Consider the following 23598-nt stretch of genomic DNA (forward strand, 5'->3'; position numbering starts at 1 on the left):
AATGCTTTTTCCATCAGTTGGTTCAGCGTGTTTGCGTACGCTTTTCCTCCGTTTCCGATGATCCCGAGGCTCCTCCGGAAGATGAAAGCGGAGCCCTGCACCCTGATCCTGATTGCTCCGTTCTGGCCGAGACAACACTGGTTCTCGGATCTGCTTCGCCTCTCCATCAGGTCTCCGATTCGCCTGAGGCAGCACCCGAACCTCATAACGATGTCCAACGGACAGGTACAGCACCCGAGCCTCCACTCGCTCAAGTTATCGGCCTGGCTCCTGAGCACAGAGAATTCTGTGACCTAGATATCCCGCAGGACTGCAGGGATGTTCTGGCGAAAGCAAGAGCAGGCAGTACGAACAAAACCTACTCTCTCAAGTGGAAAAGGTTCTGCATTTGGTGTTCAGACCAGGGCCTGCGACCGCTCGATGTCACCCCTGAACAGATATTGCCATACCTCCTACATTTGGCACAGTCCGGACTGGCACATGCATCCATTAAAGTTCACCTGGCAGCTATCTAGGTTCACCAGAACTTTCACAGGACCTTCGCTGTGGTCAAGTAGGCTGGTCAAACAATTCCTGAAGGGGCTCTACAGATCCTTCCCGAGGCCTCGGAAAGTCCCTCCGACCTGGCAACTGAATCTGGTACTCAACCAACTCATGAGACATCCGTTTGAACCCATTCATCGGGCGTCTATCAAACACATCTCTTGGAAAACGACGCTCTTGCTCGCTCTAACATCGGCCAGGAGAGTTAGCGAGCTACAAGCATTATCCATTCAGGAACCATATATGCAATTCAGACAGGACAGGGTGGTGCTGAGACCGAACCCTAAACTTATACCTAAGGTGCCTTCGGACTTTCATCTCAATGAACCGATTGTCCTTAAGTCCTTCTTTGCGAACCCTTCCACGGCAGCGGAAAGGGCACTGCATTCTTTGGATCTCAAAAGATGCCTAAAGTTCTACTTGGATAAAACCAAGGATCTCGGAAAGTCTACACAACTGTTCGTGGCATACAGCAGCCCAAGAATGGGCCTGCCTCTTACAAAACAGAGCATCTCCAGATGGATCTCCTCGGCGATTGCATTCTGCCACAACCAGGCCGGACGGCCTTTGACTGATCGTGTTACTGCTCATTCCACCAGGGCGATGTCCACGTCAGCGGCACTATTCGCTGGAGTGCCAATCTTGGACATATGCCGGGCGGCGACCTGGAAGTCACCGCACACTTTCTCCAGGCACTACTGCCTGGATATCGAGCTTCAGAAGGATGCGGCAGTGGGCCAGGCGGTGCTTCGCCATCTCTTTCAGTGAGGTGAGCCTTCATACATCCCGCCGTCCAGGTATGCACATTCATTGTTATTGTAAGATTCTGCTTACGCTGTTTTTCCCATGTTATTGATGATATGTCTATTGTCTAACATGACTGCAGAGCAACTTGCATCACAAATGTGCATATCTAATTGCTAGCTACTCTGATTCAGGCATGTGAATCTATGAAAGACACCCAAATACTGGATAAGAAATGCGTTACTTACCTGTAACAGCAGTTATCCAGTATTGGTGTCTTTCATAGATTCACATGCAACCCTCCCGCCTCCCCTGGAAGGACTCGCATCCCTCTCTGACAATATTACGCCAACCTAGCTGGGTGCGTACGAAAATCTGAGGGACTGAGGCTCCTCCCAGGAAGGTTCTAGAGGGAGGTCGGAGCTGATTGGCTGACTGTGAGAGTTTGGTCCTTTTCTCATAAGGACGAAGAAAGGCTACTAAGGGGAGGCCCTTAGGCCTATTTTCTCTATGTATCTCTATAGGACATTACTTTTTTATGTACCGGAGGCTCCCGTCTCGGCGACGGGGAATGATTCAGGCATGTGAATCTATGAAAGACACCAATACTGGATAACTGCTGTTACAGGTAAGTAACGCATTTCTTGGTTCAGGAAGTGGGCCCACATTCAGCCAGCACCACCCCTAAGGTGTGGCAGGTGGTGTGGACACTACTTTTGCAAATTCTCAATATTGAGATGGTAGGAAAACCACCCACCTGGGCTAGGTAGTGCCCCTTCCCTCAGGAAGTGGTTCCATAGAGGGTGTCGAAATACTAAAGGTAGTTAGCCCGTTGGCCACTACCTGTCCCCCCCCTTTAATGCCAGTAAATTTAGTATTTAGGTGGCAATCCTAGACCCTGAACCTAGATTCGACAGATCTAAGAAGAGCAACAGACAAAGAAGAGCTGTTTACCGAGAACTGAAGACCTGCTGCAGAAAATTGACGGCAAATCCTGCAGGCTGCTTCCAGGACTAAACAATCATGACCTGCTGTCTCTTCCTGCAACTGTCAGGCCTCCAAAAACCCTAGGGCACCTCCAGCTTTCGACAAATTGCTGAGAACCTCCCTTGGAGTAGAGGAGCTACTCCCCTGCACTGAACCTCAAAATCCGGTTTACTGATCGGCTTCTCCCCAGCGACTGACGCAGCACCCTAACAAGAAGAGGTACAGCAACTCTGAAGGGTCATATCTGTCTTTCCACCAAGTAGGAGGACACCAGGGCCTACTAGAGCCGTGCGTTATCAATAACCTGGGTACCCGACTCCCTACACTGAAAACCGAGCAGAAAGAGACAAGTCTGGATTCCAACAACACAGGACGCAGACACCGTCTAGGGACTTCGAGACCCTTGTGACCCACTCTGTGAGTGGCCCAACTGTTGCAGAATCGCCTCTGCAACCTGCCTTCCCCTGACCATGAGGACCATCTCAACGCACAATGCTTGGCTGCCCTATCTGCTCTGCACCCAGCATGCCCACCCTGGGTAACAACCAACCAGTTGTGGTCCTGCGGTCCTTGCGACCTGCTCCGTCGAGTGGGACCCTGTGCAGTGTATTTTCAGGTGGCCCCCTTTTTTGTAACGCACCTGCTACCAACAACCTCCGCACCCTGCTCGCGGCCAAATCCAGGACGCTCTTGAACTTCTGCTGCTGGAACATTGAACCTGGTCTTGCTACTTACCCGAAACCAGAAGGTGAACTTCGAGAACCAACTGTTAGATTTTCTATGCTTTTTTCAATTTTCTCCCATTGACTTCTATTGGGTGTGATTGCGCATATCAGTGATTTCTTTTGCGAACTTAAAAATTCATAACTCTAAAATTACTAACCGCAGAACGAAGTTATTGATCTGAAAAATTATATAAAAATCGATGCTATTTTTACAAATTGGTCTCGGATTTATTCTTGAGCGTGTGTCTCATTTAGTGCCTCTGTGTAACACAAATACTTAGCACTAATCTCTGATAAGCCTAACTGCGCGCCCACACTACCACAAATAGAGCATTAGTATTAGCTACTTTAACCTCTGTATATCAATAGGGGACCTACTGGTCTCTTTGCACAGTGTACTTTGTTTTAGTACACTATATAGAGAGCCAGTGAGTGTCCTACACTGTGCCTATACGCATTCATTTATGTACCCCCAACTGTTTAAACACCAAGTCAGGTTTGCCAAACACAGATCAATATTTACAAGCGCACATGCCATTGGAAGCATGAACCTATCAGCACATGTGCACACATTGCACTGGCTTAGTCTACGTTGGTATCCTCAAGCCCATCGTGTTGGAACAAATAAATGAATAAATAAAACAAATGTTGTTGCATGCACTGCATCCCCAAATGCGATGCAGTGCGCACAACTAAATTAGTTTTATTTATTTATATGTTTACATACCTCTAAAGCTCCGTAATCCATAGATTACTACCGCCCACCCTGCCGCTCCCCACATCACCGTCCTGCAGGTACACCCACTACCGACCGCGGCTGATATCCTTGTGTGTGCGCAGGCAAACACACACGTAGCCAAGCATTAAATAGGTACATTTTCCTGCAGTCCCCTCAGAGGCAGAACTAAAAATAAGTTGGTGCAAAAGCATGCTCTTTTATTTTTTTTTTTTTTTCCTCGGCCGGCCAAGCTGTCATGCGCACTTGGAGACTGCCTACCGCTCCTCCCCTGCTTTGTGGGAAGTTCTGCCCCGCACCTACAGAGCTGCTAGGGAAACATAAAAGGATAATAACATGGCGCTATTCTCGTTTTATTTTTCTTGTGGGGCAACGCTCCTCTCCCTTAGCCGAGGAGCCGCCCTTGGTAGCTTCCATTGGTTTAGCAGGTGCAGTAGCACCGAGGCACGAGGGGCTCGCTGAACCCTGCTCTGTTTTATCATTTAGTCAGCTGCAGGTAGTCTATGTCCTCCATTGCACTACGGCCCAGGACACACTAACGAAGCTACATCTTGATAACAAAAAGGTGTCCCGCCTGTTGAGTCCAGGCACACCCACAGCTGCCCTTGCCCCCATTATTCTACTTAGCATCCCAGACATCTCATACATGTAAGGTTTTTAGGGAGTTTGAGACCTATATTGTGTATGAGTCGAGGTAAACTCCATATAGTTGATAGATGAGTGGTCCAATTAAAACCAGTTGCAACAGGCTCATCAACTCGCTGAGATATCTTACTTGCGTTGTGTCGTTATTGCTGTGATCCCTCGAACTCCAGCTTGCACATATGCCTTTTGAGAAGCAGGTGCATTTGGGAAAATGTGCTGGCATCTGATGCTATGATATGCAAGTTACAAACGTGTCTCTACAATGGGCACATTAAACTGCAGAGCTATCATACTTTGTTTCCAACCTGTAGCCCACGGGTGACACACATACACCTGTAGCAGGTTAAACACCAGAACTTTTTTTTTTCTTCAACTGGAATTGCAAACTTTTATCATAAGCATAGACAAACCTAATTGCAAAAGGCACATTATCTCTGTAATATTCTAGTGTGATTGCAACCAAAGGCCTATCAGTTACATGCGAACCAATAGACCAAATACATCAGTGCATTAGGCCATTTTACTTGGTTGGGAACCTGTGCTCTGAAAATCTCTACTTTTCTGAGGCAGGCACATCAATAACCAATTCAGTAATTTCTCCAGGACTGAAATGTGTGACCTGCAGATAGATCAATCAGGGGTTTTAAAGCGGGCTACTCGCGCGTGAGGGTCTCAAGGCACGGGGGGAGGATGCAGCTCTGAGGCAGCCGAAAAGCCCTGTCTTGAGGCTGTTACTGAAGGTGAGCAGAGTAGGGGAGTGTCTGTTGTTGACCGGTAGCTCGTTCCAGGCTTTGGCTGCGATGTAGGAGAAGGCTCTTCCCGCTCTGGTTCTGCAGATGCGCAGGGTTTCTGCTAGGGTGAGGTCAGCTGAGCAGAGGTTTCTTTTGGGTACATGGAAGGAGACTCTTTCATTGAGGTATTTGGGTCCGGTGTTGTGGAGGGATTTGTATGCGTGGATGAGTAGCTTGAAGGTTACTGCCTTCTCGATGGGTAGCCAGTGGAGGTTTCGCAGGTGTTGGGTGATGAGCTCATGTCGTGGGATGCCAAGGACGAGTTTGGCCACGGTGTTCTGCATGGTCTGGAGTTTGCGTAGCAGGGATTTGTTGATTCCAGTGTAGAGGGCATTTCTGTAGTCCAGTCTGCTAGTTATGAGTGCGTGGGTGACAGTCTTTCTGGCTTCGGAGGCGATCCACTTGAAGGTCTTGTGGAGGATGCGGAGAGTGTTGAAGCAGGTGTCACATAATACGCACACATGTCCACATCCCTTCATACACTTCACTGCAGCAGGTGCATTGATTCACTAAACTAACTACTTTTTTTAGCCCGACCAAGAAGGCTACAAATGTCTCTCATCCTCTATCTTAGCCCCCCCCCGTCACCCTAAAAAACCCAGCATTGGCAAAGCCAATAGGTCTTGGCAATGCCTGAGCTTTTGTCCTTGTCAATGGGCATGTCTTTGAGCCATGTTGTCTACCAGCCCAGCCGCTGTCCTGCATGGCGAAAAGGTATTACAATTAGTGTTATGAAGTGGCCAGCGCAGGCCTCATCCTAGTGTGTTTTAAATTGTTAGAAGGGACTGGACCATAAACTGAACATGGAAGGTGAAAGACTCTTTGTCGCCTCTACATCCTGTGATTATTGGCAACTCACTTACTCTTTCCCCTGTCTATGACAACGAATGTGTTATTGTGTAATGTAACCGGTGATCACGTAAATCGGTCCAATACCTTTGGATGGTGACCATGCTATGGAAAACTGCAAAGCAAAATATATATATATATATTTTAATAGCAGCTGCAACAAGGGAGGTAGTGCGTGGAACGGGTGAAGCAGGAGGGGTGGGTACTGGGTAGATGGGCAAACAACGACGTGAGAGGGCGCGTGTAATCAACAATAAAGAGGGAACCAAAATAAACAAGATATCGCACGTACTCCGGAACTGGAAATATCACACATAAGTGGTTCGCACTCACATAAAGTCCTATATAGGCAGACGGCAAATGCATTGGGCAGCTACCTCTCTATGTGTTGTGATGGATGCAGTGGTTCCATAAAACTACTGCAAAAATTAATCCTTGTCAATAATGTGACATGTTCCCTTTAGTTACTAAACACAGTCCACGTTAATGTGCATTAAGTGATTTGTCTGGTATGTCGGTCGACCATAGCGCGTCTCTTTAAGGGCAGTGAAAAACGATTATTTAACAGCCCACAACCGAAGCAGAACACGGTTGCTCTATAGTGCGACTGTGTATTTCTAGTGCTCAAAAATACGCTTGCCTTGAAAAACGGTGAGCTACTCGCGTATTTATGGCGGTGAAATTATTCTGTAGCCTGAGTGTATGCATCTATGTAAAATGATGTTTTACGGTAAAACAACATGCATTCTTTAGTGTGGCAAGCGCAGAGCAGTTTGTCTGTTACATTAATGTGCTCGATGATTATGGCACTTAATTTTCAAAGAAGTCAACCAAATTGGACTCTGTGAGTCTTTGTCGATAAACTAACATGCTAAGTTTATTAGTTAATAGACAGTTCGAAGTACTGTGCAGTGAGTAATTGTCTATAACGTCAGTAGACTATAGCAGGTCTTTTTGAGGGAGGCCGATGGGAACTCTATGAAGAATTAAACACCTCCCCCGGGTGAGGCTTCACATGGTTCTCTGTAGTGCAGCTGTGCACATCTGCTGATGAAATGCATGTTTTCATTGATAAGCAGTGAACCCCTTGCGTTTTTTCCGCTGTAAAGGTATTCAGTGGCTTAAGTCTATGCATCCACTAGAATTCTGCGATAAAACAAAATGCACACTTTGGTGAGCTCCTGTATAATGCGCGCAGAGCAGTCTGTCTGTTACATTAATTAGCTCAATGACCATAGCACATCATTTAAAAGAAGTCCAACAAATCGAATGTTGTGTATACTTGGCAGCCCACATATTTGGTCTGGTGAGATTGTTCTGTAGCAGGAATATCTATGTAAACTCTACCGCGTGTGGTGAAAGGAAGCAATTGGAATGTAAACTTACTTAGATGCAGAATTTTTTTGGGGTCTAGAAGTGGTTAAAAATCTGAAATGGCACATGTGGGAACAAAGCAGTGATCTTTCATTTACCTCATGGAAATGAAGTTAACCAAGAGGGAGTTGTATTCACAGGAAGAAATGCTTTTCCTCTGAGATTGTCTCAGCTGATGTATGGCTGTTGTGCAAGAACTCCTGGCGCGTGATGGGTGCCGAGGTGCGGGCTTTTATATTGAGCAGCACTAGACTGCTAACTGATGTCTGCCATGTTACAAATTCATTTTTCTGCGTACTGAAATTGGCCTAGATCTGCACTGTGCGGCACTCGGGCAGCCATACTGCCCTGACAGGAGGGGGCAAGTAGCGAAGAAGGAGGGGGTAAGTAGCGATGAGGGAGGGGTACGGGTACGACTCAAGCAGCAAAGCTAGGTGAGTTGGGGGCGGGCAAGCAACTCTTGGACATTCTCACTTTGAAGTCCGAGAAACCAAAGTAACGAGGTGCCCTCAAAACAGCATCTGACATTAGTCTTTAAATGCACAGCAAATGTGACGATATAAGCAGAACATTTACAGGCTTCTCTCAGAAACAGAGGTCATTTGTGAGTGAAAACACAAGCGTTTGTGTTGACTGCGGCTAAAGACAAAAGTAGTTCCTAAAACATATCTTAAATTGGGAGCAGTGAATTAATAGTAGTAATTGGTCCATGGTCTCTGGAATGGCTAAACACAGGAAGAGGCGTGACGCAGGCATACCATGGACAAATGGGGAGAAAGAATAAGAGAGTGATGATGGAGCTTGCAAATGGGAAGCCTATGGGTGGGCTGAAGCCCACAGAGTAGATACAGCAGGTCTCTTTGAGACCACGCATGCGATGTCCAGAGCTGGGACCTAAAAAAAGACGACCCCTCCTCTTTGCCATATACATCTGTTCTCAGAAGTGCTGCATCATGAAGGCCTGTTGGGTAGGGCAGGGCAATCTCCTCTCCTCTCTCCCCCATCCCGTCTCCCATGTGAATACTGGGGGATTCAGCGGCCCCTAAACCCCTTCCATACGTCCTTCCCAACTATGAATGCACAGGACCATAGGCTTCCCAACTCCATAGCCACCGACATCCAGTCGTTTAAATGGCACCTTGTGAAACCCGAAAAGCCTCTCAGCATTAAGGACCAAAATGAAAACTGATTACTAGGATGAAACCCCTTGGAAAAAGATCCTGTGCGTTTGTGCGATGTCATAATGATTCAGAGCTGACACATGAAGTAAAGAAGATACGCTGAATACAGTCTATATATGCTGTTTATGAGTTGTGTAAAAAAGCAAGCACAAAAGCACTTTTCCTTTTTTTTATTCGTAAGTAAAGAGACGGTTGCCCTTATGGTTTGTGGCATTTGCAAAGAACTAGACGCATTTGACTGCCAAAGCAATTGGCTCTGGAGGGAGCCACGAGGTCAAACACAAAAAAATCTGTCTTAGGTATAGAGGGAAAAATTACATGTTATAAATGGGGAATATAGTTGAGTAAGATGCCCATTACTGCATGTAGCGCTAGAAAAGATTTGAAGAACAATTTATTAAGATATTTAATGCATCTTGGCCTTAAAGTGTGGGGGGGGGGTCAGGCGAGAGAGGGGGAAAAAGAAACGAGATACAGTAAGTGATATGTGCAGATATCTACAGGTAATGTTCGGGAATGTGTCTGTTTGTGGTGCTGTAAAAGAACAAAATCAAATGCTTTTTCTAAGTCCCAGGCAGCTATGAAACTGGCAGTGGCGGCTCCTCCGCTGAGGAGCATTGCCCCACTGCTTCATCCGTAAATTGAATGCAAACAATAAAATGATAATATCGCTTGTTATTATCATTTTATTTTTTTAATTCAGCTTGCAACTGAAGCCAGCCAAGCGGGCCTGGCTCCCCGCACATCACAGGCGGGGAGTGGCGGCAGCACCTAAAGTGCGCATGGCGCTTTGGCCGGCCGTCTCGGGCTGGCCAAAGCGTCATGCGCACTTTGCATGTCCTCCACCCAGGCAGCATTACAGCCTGTATGGAGAACATGCACAGCCTGCCAGCCCCTTTCTGAGCCCTGAACCCCAGCGCTCAGAAAAATCCCAATGCTGCTAAGGCAACGGTGTGATTGGCCAGGGGATTCTAGGAGGTTGTGTGCTCTCTGCCTTGTGCAGAGGAGGACAGAGAAAGAAAAAACAGCGGTCAGCAGTAAAAATGTCCTTTTTATTATTATTATTATTATTATTATTATTATTATTATTATTATTATTATTATTTCTCCATCACTCTGTCCCCCAGCCCCTCTGCCTCACCACCCTGGTCGGTAGCAGCCGCTACTGACGACTGATGTCCTTATTCATTCAGAAACCTTACATTCTGGGGTGCAATCTCTTGATGAAGGGTCTGGTACAGCAAGGATGATGTGATAAGAGGTTATTCTACATCAACCTCCAATGATGCAGATGTGTTGAGTACCTATATGGGATGGGCATAATGTCCATTTTCGATCCAGTACAGGTTCGGATCCAGAGGGCACTAAGCACGGTGGCATGATGAGTATCTATGACTCTCTAAACCCTTGGAGATCTCCATGTATCTCCTTTTACTGCTTTTAAAGATTCCGAAACACAAAAGTTCATTTTGGACAAATAAAGATTCGGCTGGGGGTGCGATCTTGGCAGTGTCGGAAACCATTTTTTTAGGTAGGTATGTAATGTACGCTCAGATAATGCATGTTCTTTACTGCCATGTAAGGAGCATAAACACAAAGGTCATTTTGTTTAGCTTTTTCTGCAGTTCCATGGGAATACCCTGGGATTGGAGAGCAAAAGAAACATTTTTTTTCCATTTGGCCTCACAGGGACCACCCACACCGGGCCTGGGGCAAGGGGGGGGGGGGGTGAGGGGAGCAGAAAGGTATCCCACCCAGTTTCCTTATATGTATTTGCTTTAAAATAAACTCAAAGCAGGGGACTAAGTCCCTGAGTCCTGTAATGGCTGCCTGCAAAATTTGTCTTCATGTTGCAGGCAGCCAATCTGAGTACTCGCTCCTGTAGAAGTGTATCTCCCCTGGGAGCAAATTGGCCCAGGGAGGAAAAAAAAGCCCCATGGGCCAATCAGAACGCTCTATTTTTTTTTTAACTGTATTTGAAGGACTCTCGCAAGAGCTCTTCAAGCCCAACTGCCCAGATAGGCAAATATATAATTTAATATCTCCAAAACTACTTAACAAATTTAACCCAAATCACAAAAAGCATAGTATCTGGACCAAGATCTAGCTTCCTGCCAAATCTGGTGTACTTGCGTTCAGCAGTTTCTGCGTTAGTGCATCTATAAAAAATGTATGGAAAATGCATAGGGATTTTGTGTTTTGGGTCCCCCCTTTTTTTGTTGACACCCACTTGACGGATCTCCCCAAAACTTTCCATGCACAAACTAGGCAAAAAAGAGAAACATTTTGTAAAGTTTTGTGGCGATTCATCAAACTTGAAACGTTGGCTTAACTATAACTTCCTAGTGGCAACTGCCACTGGGTAATGTGTATATATAACATTGCCCAAGGGTTTTGGAGTACTTATATTTTAAGCACAGGAAATTAAGTGATTTCCCGCGGCAGGAGGACTCAAACCTGGCCACCCCGATCCAAAGTCAGCAGCTCTGTAATTAGGGACATAGTTCAACACCTTGGAACCAGTGATGCTGGAACAATTTTCAGAGTGGAGGTGCTGACATCAATGTTACGATTCAGAAAAGGGGGTGGTGATGGACAGAGTATCTGAATTAAACAGAACACTCCTACCCAGTCAACAGATCAGGGCTTGATCCATCACCGTTTTTTAGCTCACTGCACCATCCCAGCTCAGAACCTGGCTACATGCAAATTAGTCTGTCCCTGGCCCAGTGCATCATGAGAACAGGGCAGACCAAACTACCAAGCCAATTCTTTTACTGGAAAGGAAACAAGCTTCCGGGGACCGGTTTCTGGCATTACAGCCGTCTTCGGCCCGGCTTGCTTGAATCCTGATGGCTTGGTAGTTTGGTCTGCCCTGTTCCCATGATGCACTGGGCCAGGGACAGACTAATTTGCATGAAGCCAGGTTCTGAGCTGGGATGGTGCAGTGAGCTAAAAAACGGTGATGGATCAAGCCCTGATCTGTTGACTGGGTAGGAGTGTTCTGTTTAATTCAGATACTCTGTCCATCACCACCCCCCTTTTCTGAATCGACATCAATGTTACATCACCGAAGTCATATGGATTGTGAAAAATCCTAGTTTCACACAAAGTGTAGTAAATGTAGTCGGCAGGAAAGTGGTAAGGGTGTAGTATGTAGCTGGTGATATATTTTGGAGCGCACTGCTGCAATTATATTACTAAAACATCGCAGTAGCGCACAGTCACTAACAGACTTCACATTTTCAATTGAAATGGCCACTAAATTTGCACAGACATACAGTTTCATCACTAAGTAGAAGTGTCTTGATTTGTTTTTATCCTATTTAAATCTTTGTTTCCATCAACTTCAGAACTACAAAAAAGTACTCTCATTTTTGTTTCCCTGGCTGCTGATATATTCTGAAATATGTGTACAGTTTATGTGCAGGTTTTTAGGTTTTTACTTGTTTTCTGTTCCAAAAAAATAACATCCCAAAGCTTTTCCTTTCACACACCATGTTCCCCAGCAAGATTGTTACATGGTACACTTTCAAAGCTCCTCTCACTTTGCAGACAGAGAAAGAATAGTAAACACCAGTCCCTGTGTTAAAAGAGTAAGCATTGTTTTGTCATAAGCCATAGCGCGACATTTGACTTCTTTCTTTGAAGCTCAGCCAGTGTGACAAGATAAATGCAAAATGTAAGGACATCTTTCTTTATTGCTCTTCTCATCCCACCAGAAATCCGTTTGCGACCCACCAGTGGGTCGTGCCTTACACTGGGGCGTAGCTTAAGAGGAGGGAGTTGGGGGTTTATTAAATGTATTATTTAATAAATATTGGGTACAGGAGCTTTTGGTCGGGTATGGTAAGGTGTCTGTCTGATTTCATCTGGTAATTTTAAATACTCAAGTAAAAACACACACACATTCTCGTCTGTGTATTGAAGGTGTTAAAACATGGTAATTTTACACAACACTGTGCTTTAAGTACCCCCTCTCAATCTGCACTCCTTTCCACTGGCCCTTAAGCCCCTCTCATGCGTTGCCTCTCATATAATGATTAACGAGATATACCAGCCTGATTGTCGGAAAATCTGAAGTTCACCATGCCTTACTGAACTACATCCCTGGACCTACAGTTTGGGAAATGCTGATCTAGATCATTTGGACCTACCACTTTGCCATATCATGTCATTAATCCAATCAAGCAGAATTTGTAAAGGGCAACTCTGTCACCCGTAGGGGTATCTGGGCGCTGTGTCTACATCGAAGAGCCAGGTCTTGAGTCTCTTTCTGAAGTCTGCCAGCGAGGGGGCTGTACAGAGCTGGAGGGGTGGTCTTTCCAGGTCTTGGCAGCGATGTAGGAGAAGGAGCGGCCACCACTGCGGCTGCGACGGATGTGGGGAGTGTATGCGAGAGCAGGTGAAGAGGAGCGCAGGTGTCTAGCGGGATGGTGGAATTTCAGTTGATGATGAGGTAGGCAGGTCCTAGGTCGTGAAGGGCTTTGTAAGCGTGTGTGAGGATCTTGAACTGGCATCTCTTCTGAATGGGGAGCCAGTGGAGGTCTCTCAGGTATGGGGTGATGTGGGTTTGTTTGGGGTAGGTCTAGGATGAGTCTGGTTGAGGAGTTCTGTATGGTCTGGAGTCTTCTGAGGAGCTGGGTAGAGATAAATGTTTGGGTACAAAAGGGGGAGGAATTCCAATAGGAAGAGGCGAAATTACCACTCATATGGAGTGGAAGGTCCAGCTGCAGTGTTCGCCCAGAGAGACCGTGTGAACAACAAGGTACTGCGCTGTTCCTGTTGGGAGTGAGTGTCACATAGGTGTTTGAAAACAGTAGGATCTCGGTGGAGACCTACCGTTGGGCATCCCTTTGGTTGGATATAATGTCCCCACACACCCTTGCAGGTGTCATGCTTCATCATTGGCAATGCTCCTCGTTGGGTTGGCAGTGCAATACCCAACGGGCGAACCTCAAAGAGGGGCTCTTTGGCGGAGATCTTCAATCCAACAGCCGTATAGGTGAAGTGTGGGTGTGGGGCCAGGATGGTGTAGACGTTTAAGTGAATTAAAATGAAGCTCAGAGAACCAGGATCGAGTTTATTCTTGGGGATCCCCTGCTTCAAATAAAAGAAAGAAACTAGCCTGTACTCGATGGGATATAATGTTTCCAAGATCGAGACTCGACTAGTGAAGATCAACGAGAAGCATTGCCAATGATGAAGCATGACACCTGCAAGGGTGTGTGAGGACATTATATCCAACCAAATGGATGCCCAACGGTAGGTCTCCACCGAGATCCTACTGTTTTCAAACACCTACGTGACCCCCACACTCACTCCCAACAGGAACAGCGCAGTACCTTGTTGTTAACACTAGAGAGAAGTGTTGCATTGATGTTTGCAAGACAGATTCTCTGAATGGGACTAATCAATTGGCCCAGTGCTAAGCTACAATTACTGGCCAGTCTTCAATAACCCAGTGGCGTTACATAAACCCCTGTCGTGGGGGCGGTGAGGTGGCCCTGAGCTGCAGGGGGTCCCCTCCGGTGCTGTGCATGGGTGGGAGCGCCGCTGGGTAGGGTGGCCTTCATGTACTGTGCAGGAGTGCCCCCCTCAGGTTTCATTACGCCACTGCACAAATCTTCTGTCCCACCTACCTGTGGCTAGCGTTTACTTCCTGTTGCCACACTACCTGAACTCAGTATCACCGTCGCTGAACTCTTGTTGGACATATCACTAAGAGGAACTGCCAGATTTTGAAGACTTGACCAACCGATTTAGCTAGAATCCCTTGTCAAAAGCTTTGTGGGAGGAGACCAGTATAGACTGTGGCATCAACGCATTTGATGCAGAGAGCTTGTGCCCAGATGCATTGTTCATTGTAGGAATACTCTTGCAAAACCCAGTTTGGGACAGTGGTACAAAGCTACCATCATTAGCCCTGGATGATAAATGCACTAGAATTACTTTGCAAAAAAAGAATTATGTGCAGGCGATGGAAGCCGAGCTACAAGGTGGTAATAGGCAGTGACAGTGAGTTTCTCTGCCTTACGTGCATGAACCGGGTGCACCTCCCTCAACGAAGAAATGTGAGATACCCCGAGATAGTGGTAGCAGGTTTAAAAAAATAAAAAGCTAAAGAGAGGTCTAGGGTGGGTGTGCCTAAAATTCATGATCACAAAGTGCACGTTTTTGTTATGCATGTGACAACAGTGAAGAGTGGAGCGTGAGATGCGAGACCAGTGGAAGAATCGGGGAGTCTCCGTCTCTGACTTAAAGGTGGGTAAAGAACGTTACACTGCTGCTGAGAGGGGTGAGTTTAGAGTACAAAGGGGGCACAGAGGCAAACGTCCTGTGATCTCATCAGGGGCATTGTATAGAGTTCTCTACCCTGATCCCCAGATGGATAAAGGCAGACCAGAGACAGCCTTCCAGTCTGAGTCAACGCTCGGGGGCTCAGACCCTCAATACAGGTATAGATTGAATCAGTGAAGTGACATTATCGAGGTACAGAGAAAAGTCCTATTGTCTGCATTATTCAATCCAGGTCTGTGGGGGGCAAGGTCCCCTGATTGGGAGATTAGAGACCGTCTCCCAGTCTAAAGACCGACCACCAGGGCCCCCAGAATCCGATCATCTGCCCGCTGGATCAGGGAAGTGATGTTACACATACACCCCAGTCCAGAAAGGCAGTGGGCACAGGCCAGGTTGAAGGAGTAAAACTGGAGGAGGGGAGGGGTGGTAGAGAGGCGTCCCTATAGCATTTTTTTTTGGGGGGGGGGGGGGCATTCATTGCTCATGACATTACATGCAAGTGACCGTCTCCATCAAAGGCGGCTGGTAGGAAAACAGGATGTGGCTTAACGACTAGAGCGGCTGACTTTGAAGTTGGGGAACCAGGTTCGAGTCTAGCTGGAAGCTCAAGCATCCTGTGATTCTGGGCAAATCCCTTAATCTCCCCGTGCCTTAAAAAAAATTAATGCGAGCGTCTATAAAGCAAACGGTGCTCATGTAAACCGTGCTGATACTTTCGGGTCGATTTCACGCCATACAAAACCGCAATTATTATTATTTTTTTAATACTAATAATTAGAAGTTAGGGCTTGGTGTAAAATGCCCCCATCTGGGTGTTTGATGTAGGTGAAATATAGCGGCCGATCCCACTGGGTGCGAGGCCCACGCTGGGGATGCCATCTCAACCCCGTCCGAGATCCTAATTGAATCACACACGCTCCAGGAACCTCCTGAAATGTAAATTAATGGAATGTTCTTTTTAAATTAACTTTAGGACTCTCGGGGTTGTGATCACAGACCATCAGCTGCGGGCACCCACCCTTTCTGATGGGACCGGCCGCTCACGCCGCCGATTCTGCTGTGTTTTTACCTCACTCAGGATTAAAGGTTACTCCCAGCTGTTCATAAAACTCTAAAGTAAATACTTAATTTCCTTTGCACAAGAAAATAAGTTTACATGCCACTTAGGCATAGTTCATAGAGCCCTCACCATTCTGGCCCCAGCTTTGTGTTGTAAAGTTGGCCCCATCGATTACCCTAAATTCATTAATTAAAAATTCCGGCAGGTATATTTTTTCCAGCAGGATATTGCTTTCGGGTTCAAGTCGCAATATCCTGAAATTTCCTTCCATATCGTATGAGAGGTGAATGCAATCAGATAAAGTGTAGGAGCCGCCAAGGCCCGTCTCTCCCACTGTTGCGCTGGCAGGTTGTGTTGCCACCTATATAGGCCCATTATATTTCATAGCGCCAAGACGCCCTTGTCAGTTGCACAATGCAAATTCCAAACAGTATTAAGTAAAACTGGGCGAAATGTAACCCCCTCCCCCTACAGACTTCTTCAAATGTTTTCATACTTCACACTTTGAATGTTGTGAAGTTTTGAAAACGTGTCAAAATATTAACTGCGGTCGAAAACTCATGAAAAAAAGATTTGCAGAATTAACAAACAGTTTTAGCAAAAAATCCTTACCAAAAGCCATTTTCAGTTTGTATTTGCTTCATTAAAACCTACCCTTTCCTGATTTTTATCGTCATTTTTTTCAATCTTTTAGGCCTTTGCAAAGGTTCGGAAAAACATAGTTCATGAAAGAAACACTTTACAGATTTGAATAGCTCTTGAAGGAAGGTGGTCCAATGAGAGGGCAATAGTTGAGAGAACATGGTGGCGACGCTGGAGACCATGTTGTGGTCTGTGTGTGAAAGGTAGGCAGAAAAGGGGCAGACTTGGTGAGACTTTTGATCCCTGGCTAACGTTACCATATGACCCCATATCACAAGCCCTTTATTTTTCAGTCCTGGAGTTTACTTTTAGAAATGATTGTTTTGGAGTGTTTTAATTACTGTAGATCATTTGATGTTAAACGAGGACTACAACTCCCAGAATGCGTCTTATTGTAACATGGGAGGCCCGCTGAAGCACAGAGCCACTCATGAGATTGCATCAGTGGTAAGTAAATAACTTTTATTCGGTTTCCAAATTTTAAAGGAACCACAAAAAGTGCAGATGAGAATCAACATACATAGTTTAAAAAAGAGATTGCATCAGTGTGTAACTCTGTGCCTCCAAACTCCGTGTTTGCAGTTGCTATGACCGGTGACGTCACGTGGGAACCCTGCCTTTGATTGACTTGCATAAGAGTGCACAAACCTGCTTAGGCGCCGGGACTCTGGCGGAAGGAGAGGCAGAGACGGCAGCTTCACTTCCCTCTCGGTGTAAGGCAGGTCCTGTGCCCCACGCCTGCTTCGCCTGGAGAGACCGAAGCAGTTAAAAGCGAGAGGGCAGTGTCGCAGGAAGTGCAGTAAATGAGAAGCGGCGTGTGTCGGGATCACATGACGTGTCCGCGGCTCCGGCTGACTGTACCTTCTGTCTGACACTCCTCGGAGGCTGGCATCGGGACACCACGCCTGCCTGCGGAGCCGGGGCTGATCTACGACTCTCAACAGCAGCTCAACTGCCGTAAGTACATCTCGCAATGCAAAGGTTTAGGAATCTCCACAGTTTGTTCGGGGGGAGGGGTGTCTGTCTCTGATCTCAGTGTGGAAAAGTGAAAACCTAGATTGGCTGTTGCTTCCACTACTGTTTGTGGGCATGAAATGTACTTTGAACGTTTCGGGAATCAGTACAAAAAAGGCTTTGTTTTAAACCGTGCTGTTCTAAAATAAAAATTTCAAAGTGTAAAAGTCGGGGCTCCGGGACGGGAGTCCGCACAGGGAAACACCGATGCCACATGACTAGATCGGTTATCTGTGACTTTGCACCCAGTCCTGGCGCTGCGTTGACACCGAGGGGACACGGAAGCTGTTGACAGAGGGAGGTTTATCCAGGAGTTGGGTACAGAATCGACACAGAACCGCGAATCTCACGGTACATTTCAAGAGGGGGAGGGGGCTGTCGCGACTTGAACACAACACCGGGTAAAGAAGCACGGACCGCGTACGGAACCGAGAACCTCGTACAGAATTGGGGTGAAACTGCAGCAGATAACTATTATATGCAGGTTTTATCACAAAGCTCGTAAACGGTGGACCGGGACCACGGACCCCCTACTGATTCACAGAGCGAGACCCTGGCACAGAACTCTTGAATGAGAGGAAAAATTAGACAAGCTGGAGGGGATGATGCAATCAGACCGAGGGACTGAGAAGCATTGAGACCGAAGGGGTCATTCCCAGAACTGTGGGGTCTCGCCGAAGGCACGGCATTGCAAGTTTGGACGCAGTTATTGGGTGTTGCTGTTCTGCTGTGGCCCTAGGTGCGCCCTTAGAGTCCAACCCTCTTAGGACCACACTGGACCCCTTCCGTAGTTTCGTGTCCCTTATGGCGAGGCTTTCTTTCCTGTTTCCATGTCTCTCTGGGATGAGAGATGTCCTTGAGCGCCCTACTTCCTTAGTGTCATTGTCTATATGTCAACGGGATGAATTGTTTTAATTCCATTCTCTCTGATCAGTTGAGTGATGCGCATTTTACTGCAATGTCTTCACTACCTTTACCTTGATTTGTCTGTGTTTACCTGCAGGGTATATTAGCAGCATGTCCCACCACTAAGGAAAGTCACGAGGACTCTGACATCTCACCACCGATACTCTATAGTGTCCATTTCCTTAGCCAATTTTATGTGTCATATCAGTTTCCTTATATATCGTGCTGTACACACCCTGTGAGTGATTATGATTAAATGTCCTACAATCTTCTCTGGTTTTGCAACAGGTGCTGAAGATATGCCCGTGCTTGTTGCCGGGACTTTATTTTATGCGCTTAAAGTTTCTTCTTCCTTGAACCAAGCCTTGCGCGGCACTGGGACACTTCACATTTCTTTCACAAGAATACATGTGCTTGAGTTGTGTAGACGATGATGATGATTTCCGTCACAATCACAGGGCTTCCTTGATTGTAGGTGTTCACAAGGTGGACCGAGAGTGGGCGAGGATTGTGTGTTGGTCAGGTGTGACTTGAAGAAACGAGAGATAGGAGACGGGGTGGTGGACCAGTAGTTAGCGCATTCCCCATGAAAGACCTGTCCACGGTCTGCCAAGGCCAGCCTTGTGGCTAGTGGACATTTCAAGGCAAAGGTTGCTTTTGTTCTCCTCTCAGTCACTATGTCCTCTTTGACAGGCAGAGCCTTTCTGCCAGGCACGTGGGTTGCGACGGAGACTTGATTTTTTTGCTTTAAGAGAAGTAAAGGTGCCCACAAGGGATTCATATGAAAGATCTACCTTTGAATAATTTTATCTTTCTTAAAAAGTGACCGGTTTCAACCTCGTTTGGATCCTGCTCTGTTTGTGAGACAGACGCCACCAAGTTGTAGAACAAGGAATTCATTTCCTTTGGTACACATGAGGCCAATTTCTGTAAAAGATTTGCCCTAATCTGCCTTCCGAAGAAATCCACTGTGAGAGTATAATTTCTCACTCGATCCTTTAACAAAGGGGTCAATAAATTACTCAAGATTAACATTTATCCTGAAGATCACTGATATGACCGAACAGAGACTGAAACCTCGACGCTTATCCTATTCTTCGTTTGTTGTTATTGGTAATTAGTCCTGCCTTGAGTTCTGAATCCTGTGTTTAGAACATTGAAGCTGGACAGCTATACACTGACAATCAGGATGCCATTGTATGTTTAACTTAGGTTGGCTGTTGTCATTGTATGTTTTATTTGTACTGTTTTTTTTTCTGGACCCTTACTTTTATGTCTTTTTGAAATACAAACTTAATTATCCTTTTTGATACACCGGAGTGTAATTACTTTATTGTTTACGTTTGTTCGAGTTATTTTCACACGAGTGTCATTAGATGTCTTTTTATGCAAGATAAAAGGATTCAAAAGTATATCTTTCAAGTGAATCCCTTGTAGGCACCTTTACCTCTCTTACTTTATTACCAGAGCCGACAAGGTTTTTTTGGGGGGTTGCCCGTTTTTCTGTTTGATTTCTTTACATAGCAATGCCATTTTAAAAATTAATTGTGGATTGGGATGGAGCCAGTATTGGATAAAGATGAGACTGATGTGATCAAAGTATTTTTCTGTTGTGTATTATTTGTTTCATTGAAAAATGCGCTTAGCTATCCTTCGCCCTTTCAGGGTTCATAGATCTGATTGTCTGTCTGCGTCTTAGCCATATGATGACAACGTTGACAGCAATGCTGCAGATCAGAGGAATGAATGGCCTGCAAACCCTATCATGAAACCCGTCCACATGTTTTTCATGGTACAAGTGATGGTGACATCCTCCCCTAGCATGGCTCCAGGGTCCTATGTTGGCTAAACAAACGCTCCTCAATCTTGCCCGTGCCACCGCTAATGGTGACTATGGAAGTTAATGGAAATTCTGTAAGGAGGATTCAGCACAGACTCCATAAGAGGGTGTGAATTCCAAGCCCTTGCAACTGCTACTGTGAAAGCCTGGTTAGCAAATGTATCCCGTCTTACATTGGGAACACAGAGGAGAGCAAGGTGGGCAGACTAATGGCTACAAAGTGAAGACAATAATCTTACAAAATTCGACCACAAGTCTGTTCACCTCGTTTAGACCCCAAAACACAAACTTATGAACACATAAGAAAAGGAACGCCAGTCTGTAAGTACTAAGAAAATAATTGGCCTCAGAGGCCACTTTGAAGATGGCGGAAGAAGGAAAAGGGAAAAGTGGACAGTTAATTTCCTGGACGACTTGCCGTAGAAATCAAGAAAGAGAAAAGATAACAAAAGTTATGAGATGGGGACTATTTTATATAAACAAATGGTCTCGAGAACGGAGTTTAGTATGTTGGGGACCTAAATAGCTTTAAAGAGTAACTTTCCCACTTCTTCTTTTTGGAATTTAGAGCACGGAAAATACTCGTTAATAATTTTGTCTTGGAGGTATTTCTATTGCTAGCTTTGTAAATATTATTTCTTAGAATATATAGAACAAACTAAAATCACAATTGGGAATCGTATATCCGTTATTATTTAGCTTTGTGAATACTGGTAAATTTCAATTGTATGGATTTTTTGCTGAGAAATGTAACACAACATTGAAACCTTGTAATGACATGTCCTGAAACAGAAGGGCTTCACTGTGTGTGCCGGTCCTCCAAATTTAGGTCACATCTTAGCTGCTTCTTTGTGCTTCTCACAACAACCTATTGTTCCACAGAAAATTAAATATTGCCTTCATTAGGAGCGACCTCTTAGTTCCAGTGGGGCTGGTAATGTGAGTTGCTTGCTTCACTGGAATTAGGAGATCTGCTGTAACCGGGGATCTGTTGTTTCACTCGAAGGTTTATCTGCTGCATGGAGGATGGATCTTCTGGATGAAATACTGGGTTGAAAATGAGGAGTCTGGCACTAGAATGCCCAGTTCTTCTAATGATTCCTTATTTATAAGAGAACCCTCATGGTTCTTCTGTGTAACATCCAGAAATTGTACACCTTGCCCCCCACCCCCCCAGCTTTATATCTTATCCCCGGTATAAGGAATTCCTGAGTACTGAGGTTGGGCCCAGCCTCATGTGTTCTCTGCTAAGGTACATTTTTATGGCGAACAGCATGTAAATATGTAAAGTGGCGTAATTTAGAGAATTTTGTGTAACACGGGTAACCTGAAATTCCCCAAATTACAGAAATTACGGCAGTGTAATTTAAATTCCGCCCAGGCCTATTGGACTGTTTGTGAACATCAGTGGTACCACCCATATCAGGGAGACCAATACAAGAGATGTGCTCTCTTTGTTAGGTCTCGCTTAGATGTAGATTAAAGTGTTTCTGTAGTCTCATGTAATCAAAAAAATACACTAGAAATAAATACGTGTGTGTGTATATATACACGCAGGAATTTTGGATTAGCCCTATTCTGCTCCCAGTCACTGCTTTTCCTTTCGGTGCTGCTTTCTCCCCCCCCCCCCCCCCCCCTCCCACCATTTCCTCCCTCTGCTGGCTCCCTTGCACCTCATGGTGCTCTCCCTATCCACAAATCACCCCCCCACGGCTTTAAACCCTCATTGAAGTCTGTATCGTTCTAGTGAGTGGTAGTTGTCTGCCTTTTAATATCCTGTTAGTGTATAGCTGACATGCTGATTGGAGCATGTGTGCACGTCAACTATTACTTGGCACATGTGTAGTCTGTTTGTTTTCCACTTGTGTGGGTACTAGATGGGTGTATGTGTTTACTCCATATGTGATCATTCGTCATTGGAGTTTATAGCTAGAAAATCAGACCTCCAGTTAATCTGGTATACTTTATCACAGGGCATGTCGGAGCTCCTAAAGTTCCTGTGTCTTCTGCTGTAATTGCATTGCCATTTCTTTCCTGTGCAAAAGGATTGAACTGTTTCACCTTGTTGCTTCTCATTTCATATGGTGGGGACTAATATTTCTTTAAATTTCTCCAGCCGGAACACTTCCTTACTTTTTCCGCATTCACTGGTGAAGTGTTTCCATGTGCCATTGTTTCTTAACCTAAATTCTGTCCAAAGGAGCCAGGCTGAGTCTTGATGTCATCAAGGTCTGTCTGCGCCTTTGTGTCCATGGCAAAAGTAGTCCTTTTAATGTGGTTGCCGCTGCAATGTATTTCCTCATGTTCACTACTGTAAACCAGCCTAACACTGTGATTCTTTCTGGGTTTTTTTGTGCAGTTTTATCTAGCGCCCACAATGTATGTATGTATGTATGTATGTATAGGCATTTATATAGCGCACTACTTACCCGGAGGGTCCCAAGGCGCTTCGACCGCTGCAAAACCCTTCCTGGCTTCCCTGAGAGATGGTCCCTTAATGGGTATCTCCAGGGTGAGACCAGGCACCCCCGGCGGTCTGGTGGGGCCGTTAGTGAAGATGAGGCAAGCTAATGCCCAGAGTTGCCGAGTGTGAACGCTGATCAGAGTGGGCACCGAGGCGAGAGAATTATCGAGTCCGCTGACCCTGGTCCAGAAACCTGCCGCGCCGGGAATCGAACCCTGGTCCCGGGCCGTCCTCTGCTCTCGGGTCTGCCGCCTCTAACCAGTGAGCCACACTACTTCACTATACCATACCCGAAGGTATTGGAGCGCTTTATATTAGCCTCAGTTACTTTACACAATGACCCATTCTTTTTTGTAGGCACAGCGAGATTAAGTGATTTTCCGCAAAATCAAGGATGTGAAGCCGAAGCTCGAACCCGGTTTACCAGCCCCATAATGGACATCTCTGGCCTTTATGCCACATTCTCTCCGAAAGGACACCAAATCACTTAATCTCCCCATTTATAATCACAACACGCATTGGCCAAGCCAGTTGGTTTCGCCTGTGTGAAATCTGTTGTTTTAGGTCTCGGCTTGACAGCGCATGCACTGTCTTGAGGAGATGTATCTCCTCAAAACAGTGGGGGTTTACTGGCCACTCATCTCCTACCAGTGTCCCTCATTTTCTCTGATGCCATTTGTCATGACTTACGAGTGTCATTGTGTTTGGCCCTCCAATAGCGAATGAACCAAGTACATGTCTCCTTACACTGCTCCCGGTATGCGCAGCTATTGTTTATTTGTATTCAAGCGCTCCAT

General features: G+C 45.9%; 1 protein-coding gene across 2 annotated transcripts in view; it reads left to right on the top strand.

The window, feature by feature from the left end:
• The window catches only part of SLC31A1 (solute carrier family 31 member 1), a 256358-nt gene that overhangs the window by 180263 nt on the left and 52497 nt on the right, over window positions 1–23598 (top strand). Inside the window, exon 1 of one of the 2 annotated variants that reach the window (XM_086921204.1) lies at window positions 17239–17534. The exons of the other annotated variant lie outside the window; for it this stretch is intronic. The gene's annotated coding sequence lies outside the window, so the exon portion shown is untranslated. Of the gene's footprint in view, window positions 1–17238; window positions 17535–23598 lie in introns of those variants that run through there. 2 annotated transcript variants of the gene reach the window in all.

This window comes from Lissotriton vulgaris, chromosome 5 (assembly GCF_964263255.1).
Source record: "Lissotriton vulgaris chromosome 5, aLisVul1.2, whole genome shotgun sequence".
NCBI classification, from domain to species: domain Eukaryota; kingdom Metazoa; phylum Chordata; class Amphibia; order Caudata; family Salamandridae; genus Lissotriton; species Lissotriton vulgaris.